Below are 9909 nucleotides of genomic sequence, written 5' to 3'. Positions count from 1 at the left end.
CTAAAGATGCCACCAGAAAACCACTAGAGCTAAATCAATGAATTTGGTAAAGCAGCAGGATACAAAATTAATACACAGAAATCTCTTGCATCCCTATACACTAATGATGAAAAATCTGAAAGAGAAATTAAGGAAACACTCCCATTTACCACTGCAACAAAAAGAATAAAATACCTAGGAATAAACCTACCTAAGGAGACAAAAGACCTGTATGGAGAAAACTATAAGACACTGATGAAAGAAATTAAAATGATACAAACAGGTGGAGAGATATACCATGTTATGGACTGGAAGAATCAACACTGTTAAAATGATCATACTACCCAAGGCAATATACAGATTCAATGCAATCCCTATCAAACTACCAATGGCATTTTTCACAGAACTAGAAAAAAAAATTTACAATTTGTATGGAAACACAAAAGACCCTGAATAGCAAAAACAATCTTGAGAAAGAAGAACAGAGCTGGAGGAATCACACTCCCTGACTTCAGGCTATACTACAAAGCTACAGTAATCAAAATAGTGTGGTACCGGCACAAAAACAGATCAGAACAGGATAGAAAACCCAGAAATAAACCCACACACTTATAGTCAAACTACGATAAAGGTGGCAAAAATATACAAGGGAGAAAAGACAGTTTCTTCAGTAAGTGGTGCTGGGAAAACTGGACAGCTTCATGTAAAACAATGAAATTAGAACATTCCCTCATACCATATACAAAAATAAACTCAAACTGGATTAAAGACCTGAAAGTAAGACCCAAACCATAAAACTCTTAGAGGAAAACATAGGCAGAACATTCTTTGATATAAATTGCAGTGATATTTTTTTGGATCTGTCTTCTAAATTAAAGGAGATAAAAGCAAAAATAAACAAATGGAACCTAATTAAACTTAAAAGATTTTGCACAGCAAAGGAACAACTGACAAAATGAAAAGACAACATATTGAATGGGAGAAAATATTTGCAAATGATATGACTGATAAGCGATTAATATCCAACACATATAAATAGCTCATAGAACTCAACATCAAAAAATAAACAACCTGATTAATAAATGAGAAGAACTCGACAGGCATTTTTCCAAAGAGGACATGCAGATGGCCCATAGGCACATGAAAAGAAGCTCCACATTGCTAATCATTAGAGAAATGCATATAAAAACCACAATGAGATGTCATCTCACACCTGTCAAAATGACTATCATCAATAAGAACACAAATAACAAATGTTGGCAAGGATGTGGAGAAAAAGAAACCCTTGTACACTGTTGGTGGGAATGTAAATTGGTGCAGCCACTGTGGAAAAGAGTATGAAGGTTTCTCAAAAGCTAAAAATAGAGCTACCATATGACCCACAATTCCACTCCTGGGTATATATCAGAAAAAAACAAAAACACTAATTCAATAAGATGCACGCACCCCAATGTTCACATCAGCATTATTTACAATTGCCAAGATATGGAAGCAATCTAACTGTCCATAAGCAGATGAACAGATAAAGAAAAAGTGGTACAGATATACAATGGAATACTACTCAGCCATGAAAAAGAATGAAATTTTGCCATTTTTAGCAACATGGATGGACTTGGAGGGCATCATACTAAGTGAAATATGTCAGAAAAAGAAAGCAATACTGCATGATATCACTTATATGTGGAGTCTAAAAAATAAACTAGTGAATGTAACAAAAAAGAAGCAGACTCACAGATGTAGAGAAAAAACTAGTGGCTACCAGTGGGGATTGGATGGGAGGGACAATGTAGGGGTAGAGGAGTGGGAGGTACAAACTACTGTGTTTAAAATAGGCTCAAGAGACTTCACTGGTGGTGCAGTGGTTAAGAATCGGCCTGCCAATGCAGGGGACATGGGTTTGAGCCCTGGTCCGGGAAGATCCCACATGCCGCAGAGCAACTAAGCCCATGCACCACAACTACTGAGCCTGTGTTCTAGAGCCCGTGAGCCACAACCACTGAGCCCATGTGCCACAACTACTAAAGCTCGTGTGCCTAGAGCCCATGCTCCACAATAGAAAAGCTACCACCATGAGAAACCTGTGCATTGCAACAAAGAGTAGCCCCTGCTCGCTGCAACTAGAGAAAGCCCACACGCAGCAACGAAGACCCCCATGCAGCCAAAAAATTAATTAATTTTAAAAAATAATAAATAAAATGGTAAATTTTTAATAAATAAATAAAATAGGCTCAAGGATGTATTGTACAACACAGGAAATATAGCCAATATTTTGTAATAACTATAAATGCAAAGTAACCTTTTAAAATTGTATAAATTTTTTTAATAAAATAAATTCACTGAAAACCAGAATTTCATATTAACACAATGGTGCTTTGCCCTATTCTCCTTTCTTAAAATCTTGTATTTCAAGAAACAACACTATTTTTAAATGACAATGGGCTTGTCACTTAAATTAAGGACCTTTTCCTGAACTGCCTCTGATTATTCTCCGGTTACCTCTCACCTTCCACAGTCCCAAACCTTCCTATTGGGATAATGGTCTTAGCAGCCTCATTTGCCCAGAGAAGCCCTTTACTTCACCTTCCAAAGTTACTCATACTCACCTTTCTTAATTTTCTTCTCTCCTCCTCTTTCACTCCTTGCTACCTTCACTCAAGGACACCTGAAAGAAAAAAAAAGAGTTCAGCTTGAAATGTACATTGAGATATCCATATTCTGTACCAATTTCCAGACCATAAAACTCCTTATTGGCAGAGAAAGTGTTCTGTGATAATGCCTAAAATAGTCCCTTTTACCTTGTGCTTAAAATAAAACACACTTTGAATGTACTCTGTAAAGCAGCAGCATGCAACAACAGAAGACAAAGAGGCCAAAAGAGGGGTCTCTTTTCTCTTCCCCTTTTGTTAATGAACACAAAGATTCTTTTCACTGCAAACACCTAAGAGAGAAGACTAGCTTAGGGATTTGGTAAGGTTGGCATCTGGAAAGTGAGGGGACTGAGGGAGCGCTGATCACCCTTCTTATTATTCAGAGTGTGCCGGAATGTGGAGCCGACTACAACTGACGCCCAGCTCACATCGTTGATGGCAAAGATGACTTCTCGTCCCCAGAGTCACAATTCTAGGCTATGGTCTTCCACTGTGGCTAACAGCCACCCAAGCAATGCCTGCACCTCAGGGCCATCACTCCTCACTAACCTCCTCCTGCCCTCATCATGGCTGCCCGTTACCACTTGCACAGGGTAGACACTGAGTAAGGAATCGTTGAATATGCCCGAACAAGGCTGACTTCACCCATTCACTCAGTCTGCAAAGTCCACTCCCCTGACTCTGATGATGATCAATTTCCATTTACCCTTTGGTGCCTGCGTTTGGGCAACAGGCAACTCCTGGCTGTGCAGCCTCAAATTAGCACACTCACTAGACCACATGACTCAGCAGCAAAGAACTTTCCCATCTGAAACTAATTAAATCTTCCCCACATCCCTGTGAGGTAAGCAGGTGTGTTCACCTGCAGGTTATAAGGAGGAAATTGGAGATGAGGAGGTTAGGAGCTGTGCCACGGGTTTTTAAGGGTGTCTGCCGGGGATGAAGTCATTCTGTAGTCATCCCCGTTCAGTCTCCACCCGCTCCGGATCCAGGTCTTTTCCCCGTGCTTTGACCACCTTATCATTCTCTGGGCTTTTGTGAAGGCGCAGACAGAGTCCAGCAGATACATGCATTTCAAAAGGATAAAAGGTATTATGATTTGCCCCTGCTAAATACTTTAGATGTCTCTCCCACGATAACTCATACCAGAAGTCCTCTCTCAGACCTTTTCCAGTAAAGGTATCTTGTTAGTTAGAACTAATACTGTCTCCTGGAAAGAGGTGTCAGAATACAGCTTCATCCTTTGCCTGGGAAAGGCCTGGTAAGGTTCACTCTCGCACCTTCAGAGGCACAAGCCAGCACCCAGGCAGCCCTGGAGTTCAGGGTTATTGGCTTCCCAGGCCTGTGAACTGCCCAGAGCACAGTGATGGCACAGCCGCCTCCACACACTTCATCCGGGCCCTCTCGGCTCTGCAGCATGCTTTGCGTCTCTGACTGGTTCCCTAGGGCAGGTACACAGCCAACGCTGCAACTTTCTCTACCGTAGGCCTTTCTGACTTTGCCAAAGAGAACCAGGATTGGCTACTTCCAAGGGAGAAGCACGCTTCAACCACCAAAACTATGTCTTTTCCTTTGCTGGTTCTGCTTTCTCCTCCCACCTCCAGATGAGGACCTGCCCCACCATTCAAGCTTTTATGTTATTACTATTTACTTTCCTATAGTGTTATTACTCTTACTTTCCTTAGGGACCACATTTATGCTCACACATTCTACTCCCACTCCTTGTTGATTTCTAAATCACCAGACCAGATCTGACGAGGCTGGACTATAAACTATAATTTTCTCCCATTTTTAAATAGCATAACTTGGAGTAGATGACTTACTATCTCATTTAGGGAATGACTAGTCCTGAAAGATATTAAAACATTCTCTAATGCCACAGTAATTAAAACAGTATAGTAGTAACACTTGAGTAGACAAATGGAACAATAGAAGGTCTGGAAATAGACTCAGATACACATGGGAATTTGTTATATGGTAAAGGTGGCATCTCAAACCAGTAAGGTAAGAATACACTTTAAGAAGCTGAATTGGGACAACTGGGTAGCCAGGAAAAAAATAAGGTTGGTACACACCTCATATGTACCCATTATGAAAAAGAATGTATATATATGTATAACTGAATCACTTTGCTGTACAGCAGAAATTAACACAACATTGTAAATCAACTATACTTCAACAAAATAAATTTTTTTGAAAAAGGAAAAAAAAATACAAGAAAATATGAGTGACTTCCTGGGAGTGGGAAAAGGCCATTCTGACTATGATTAAAAACCCAGAACGTATAAAATTAAAGTTTGATTAATTCAATTACATCAAACAACAATAACTTCTGTATGCCAAAAAAAAAAAATTATAAGCAAAGTAAAAAAACACAAATAACCTGGGGGAAATATTTTCAACTCATGTCACAGACAAAACAATGGATAATCTCACTAATATGGAAAGAGCTACTAAAAATCGGTAAGAAATTTATCAGTAACCCAACAGAAAAAGTAGCAAAGAACATTAATAGACATTTCATAGAAAAATGAACAAAATGGCCTTTAAACAACATGAGAAAAGTTGAGCATCTTTTCAAATAGGAGAAATGTAAATTAAAAGTACACTTCGTAAATTCCAGATTTTGACTAGTCTGATAGATAAAAATGTTTTCTAATATTCTTTTGAGGAGGCCATGGGAAATCAGTCATTTTCATATATTGCTGGTGGGAATGTGACTCCAAAGAGCAATTTGGTAACATTATTAAAATTTCAAATGTATTTACCCTTGACCCAAAATCTCACTTCTGGGAATTTTTTCTGCAGATGGTCTGCTTTCATGCAAAATAATATATTGCCATGACAGTCACTGCAGCACTGTTTACAATAGCAAATGACTGGAAAAAACCCAAGTGTCCATCAAAAGAGTATGTGTGTGTGTGGGGGGGTGTACACATATATATATATATATATATATATATATATATATATATATACACACACACACCTACGTATACACAACGGAATCTGATGCAGCCATTAAAAAAACGGAATTTCCCTGGCGGTCCAGTGGTTAAGACTCTGCATTTCCACTGCAGGGGACACGGGTTCGATCCCTGGTCGGGGAACTAAGATCCCGCATGCTGTGTGGCAAGGCCAAAAAAAAAAAAAATGAGGATGCTCCCTATATTCTGCTGTGAAAAAAGTCCTAGGAGATATATATATATATATATATATAATATACCTATTTATATTATATATATAAATGAGATAGTTATAAATATATGAATATCATGTCTTTTTTGTGTTAAGGAAGGAAAAAATACTATATGTATTTACTTATATGCATAAATACACTCAGGAACAGTATACAGGAAACTAATAAAAGTGATGACCTGTAGGTGGAGGGACAGGGGTAAATAATACACTATAAGGGGACAGAAGTGGGAAGGAGACTTCTCAGAATATACCTCATTTCATTGTTTTGATTTTTGATCCGTAGGCATGCATAACTTATTCAAAAGTTAAAAGAGCTTGATTGGCTCTATAGTTTATGGTTAAGCACCTACTATATAGCTAAAGCTCAACAGTTCTCTCTAAATGGACCAGGGGCTTGGAAAATCCAAAGAGTAGATGATAAAAAATAGCATTTTTATTTGGCTTTGAAATGTATCATTTGGTGGTAGGGATGGGAGTCCCAGACAATTCACCATCCTCATTACACTTTGCAAATTCCATTGCTAAAGCCCCTGAGAGCTTAGTAAGAACATAGTCACAGCTGTCTGCAATACAACAGTGGATTAAGAATGCAGGTAAGGAAGATAACAGCCAGGAAGCACTGCCTTCCTGCAGGATAGGGGTGTTCTATCCATTTGAGTGTACTGTGATTGTTGACTATTAGTAACACATCCCTCTCTCACGGCAGGCCAATAGGTGCTAATTTTTTCATTCCTAAGGTCCAGACCCCAGATTCCACAATTAGAAGGATTTCTCTAAACTGTATGTAGAAGATAGTTACCCATTTTTAAGATGAAAAGCAAAAGGCACAAGTGCCATGAAAAGTGTCTGACCCACACAAAATAAACTATTACATTAACATGACATATATAATTTGACAAACACACACACAAAAGTTTTTATACTCTCATTAGCCCACATTGTTCTACTGCCCCTAAATGAGCAATTGCCTGTAGGCTCTTTGAAATATGACAAACAGCTCATCTCCCAGGACTCCATTTGAGGTTCTGAAATCCCAGATTTCAAGCTTTCGAGTAGACAAGAGGAAGTGGCCTGGGAAGCCTTTCTCTTTGCCCCTAGCATGCAGGCTTCATAGGTAAGAGCTATAACCCACTCCCACAGGAAAGGATGCAATGGTTCCTTGTGCACATAGAGTAAGGGGGGACATTGCTATCTAGCTGAGTGACGAGCTGAATATTTTGCCACGCATGGGCTACTTCCAGCATTTCAGTTTCCTTACAAGTTGAATCAAGTGCTAAGAGTTAGTGCTAACATTGGGCAAGTCACTTAACCTCCCTGTGCCTCAGTTTCCTCATTGTAGAAGGAGATAATAAACAATAACGACCTCAAGGGAGTGAGTTAATATGTCACAGTCACTTAGAATAATGTCTGAAGACAGCACAAACTCAATCAGTATTAGCTACCCACATGTAACATCTTAGAGCTGAGTATGTTGAAAACTCTGTCTTTGGAGTCAGACTTCCAGGGCTGCCTGAGAAGTTACAGAACACATCTTCTGTCACCATTTTCCTTTGAGTAATTAGCTCTGGTACAAATGGAAATTATTTACTTTCATAACTTCAGCTTTACTAGTGTGGAGTGACTTACACAATCCTGTAGCTATGAGGTCCCAGAACTGCATTCCCTTCTTTGGCAAATTTGTACGTCTTCCTTCAAAGGCAGTGTTTGTTCCTCACATCTGAGAAATGACTGCAGGCGAGGGTTAGGCTGAGAATGTCAATCCCTTTCCCCACCCTTTGTCTGTTCGAGGCCTGGAACACAGGGAGCAGAGGAAGGCGCTGCACACAGACAAGGGCAGAACCCACCAGCCCACGGCTTCCCCGGGGAGTTTAGAAGCGACCCCAGGTGGGGCCGGTTTACAAATGGGAGAACAGAGATGCAGCTGGACTCCGGCATCTGGCACCTCCAAGCTTCTCTTTTCCATCACAGGGGAAGTTAAATTGTCACGATTTGGAAGCAAATAGGAGAAAAGAATGTTTTTAATCAGTTGTTTAAACGTGTGCTTGTCTCTCCCCTACAGTGTCTCTTCTTAACATCACGCAAGCAGGACAGGACAGGAGCTGGGAATGCTGCAGCCAGGAGGACCCCATCCAGATCGTTACAAACAGCACCCCCACATCATGTGATCTTAGGGAAGAAAAGGGAATCAAACCCTGTGCCCCTGACGGGAAATGACAGGATGAACATTTTCCTGGCTAAAAGTTTGAAATATACACCTTTGCCACACACAAAATTTTCACCCATTATTTCTTTCCTTACACTTTCCTCATTTAAAATGTACAATTTCATAGAATAATCCAGTTTATACACCCTAAATGCATGAAACCCATTTTTTCAGTTATTCAGTCAGTATTTATGGAGCACCTACCACACGCCAGGCATCGTTTCGTTCACTGCCAAAGCTTCAGTCCCTAAAACAAAGTTGCTGCTCTCAGAGTTCTGACTTCCCAATGCTTTGCTAATGGTTTCCTGCATGAGCCCTCACATAGAACACCCTCTTTTAAGATAACATTTTTTGAGGGTTTATGCGCGTCAGGCACTGAACACCATTAATTCATTTAGTTCTCACAGCATCCCTGTGAGGTGGTACGATTTCTATCCCCTCGTTGCAGATGAAGAATTTGAAATTTAAAGACAGGATAAGTAACTTACCCAAGGCTACAAAGCTAGTAAATCACAGATAGGATTAAAATGTAGGTCCAGTTCCAAACTCCTCCATCTTAATCCCTACACTAAACTGCCTTCAAAACTTCTTAAATATAGTTGGCTATGATGGACATATTTGGTTTAGAGTGGTCTCTTCTGCGTTTTCTTTGTTTGGTTTGCTGTGATTCTCATCTTCTGTACAACACCTTTCTAGCATCTACAAAATGATCATTTAAAAGCAATTGTATCAAGTCATGGGACCATGGCAGAGCAGGCTAAAAAATGACAGCCATTTGTACATAAATATTTAAATATATGCACTACACTCCATTTAGTGCATTATTCAAATTCTGGGCTTACATCAAAAAGGTTTCCAGAACTTACCAGCTGCTTCCTTTTGTGATCTCAATAATTCTCACCCAGACAAGACTCCAAGGACCCACTGTCCAAATCGGCTTCCTTATATTTACACCTGTCACTGATGTCATTTGCTTTCTTTTCTGCCAACCCCAAACTGACTAGGGAGGAGGATCAATTTGAATTCTTTCTAACTGCTTCCTTTCCCTTTCCCCAAACCTTGCATTTTTTCCCTAAAACCCCCTAAAGCCAAAACCATAGTTCAGTGAAGCGAGTGTGATTAAGCAAATTATGAACCAGCTCAGGGAGCTGCTCTAATTGCTCTAATCAGGGATACTTTCCTGGCTCGGCTGGCAGGAGGCCTGGCCAGCCTAGAACACCCCCTCCCTGTCAGTGGCCGGTGTGTCAGCAGATGGCAATCACTGCTGCTATTTTTCCAGGTAATGTGAGATTACAGTCCGAAGCCCCAAACTTGAACAATTATTCTCTTCAATGATTTCTTTATTCGTTCCACTGATAAACCTTGCCTTTAATCCCTGAATGCCCCAGCAGCAACCATTCATCAGATGTCAGATTCTTCAATGGGAAGAAGAAGGTGCGCACACAGGCAGGGGTCTGTTTCCCTCTCTCATCACATCCAAGCCCCCTGAAGGCAGAGTAGTCTTTTGTCTCCAGCAATGGGACTGGTACAGAGCAGGGGCCCAAATGTTTGCTGAATATTGTGGGATGAAGAAAGGAGATATAAAAGTACAGTCACATTTTCTTTTAAAGAGCACTTCATGGGACAATGGATTTAATAATAAAATGCTTGCATAGGGGATATGCACATCACATACAACACTTAAAGGAGGATGTTTTCCTTAAAGAACTAAAAATAGAGCTACCACATGATGCAGCAATCCCACTCCTGGGCATATATCCGGAAAAGACGAAAACTCTAACTTGAAAAGGTACATGCACCCAATGTTCATAGCAATACTATTTACAATAGCCAAGACATGGAAGCAACCTAAGCGTCTGTTGACAGACAAATGGATAA

General features: G+C 40.1%; 1 protein-coding gene and 1 long non-coding RNA gene across 2 annotated transcripts in view; one reads left to right on the top strand and one right to left on the bottom strand.

Moving 5' to 3' along the window:
* Positions 1 to 2644, bottom strand: part of LYPD6B (LY6/PLAUR domain containing 6B) — a 34658-nt gene extending 32014 nt beyond the window's left edge. Inside the window, exon 1 of the mRNA XM_007120639.3 lies at positions 2583 to 2644. The gene's annotated coding sequence lies outside the window, so the exon portion shown is untranslated. The remainder of the gene's footprint in view (positions 1 to 2582) is intronic.
* The window catches only part of LOC129392511 (uncharacterized), a 142713-nt gene extending 134083 nt beyond the window's left edge, over positions 1 to 8630 (top strand). The window contains exon 3 of the long non-coding RNA XR_008618506.1: positions 7888 to 8630. This is a non-coding gene — a long non-coding RNA (uncharacterized lncRNA). The remainder of the gene's footprint in view (positions 1 to 7887) is intronic.
* The last annotated feature ends 1279 nt before the right edge of the window (positions 8631 to 9909 follow it).

The sequence above is a fragment of the Physeter macrocephalus genome, chromosome 2, assembly GCF_002837175.3.
Source record: "Physeter macrocephalus isolate SW-GA chromosome 2, ASM283717v5, whole genome shotgun sequence".
In the NCBI taxonomy this organism is placed as follows: Eukaryota; Metazoa; Chordata; class Mammalia; order Artiodactyla; family Physeteridae; genus Physeter; species Physeter macrocephalus.
This window is presented reverse-complemented; position numbering and strand designations above follow the sequence as displayed.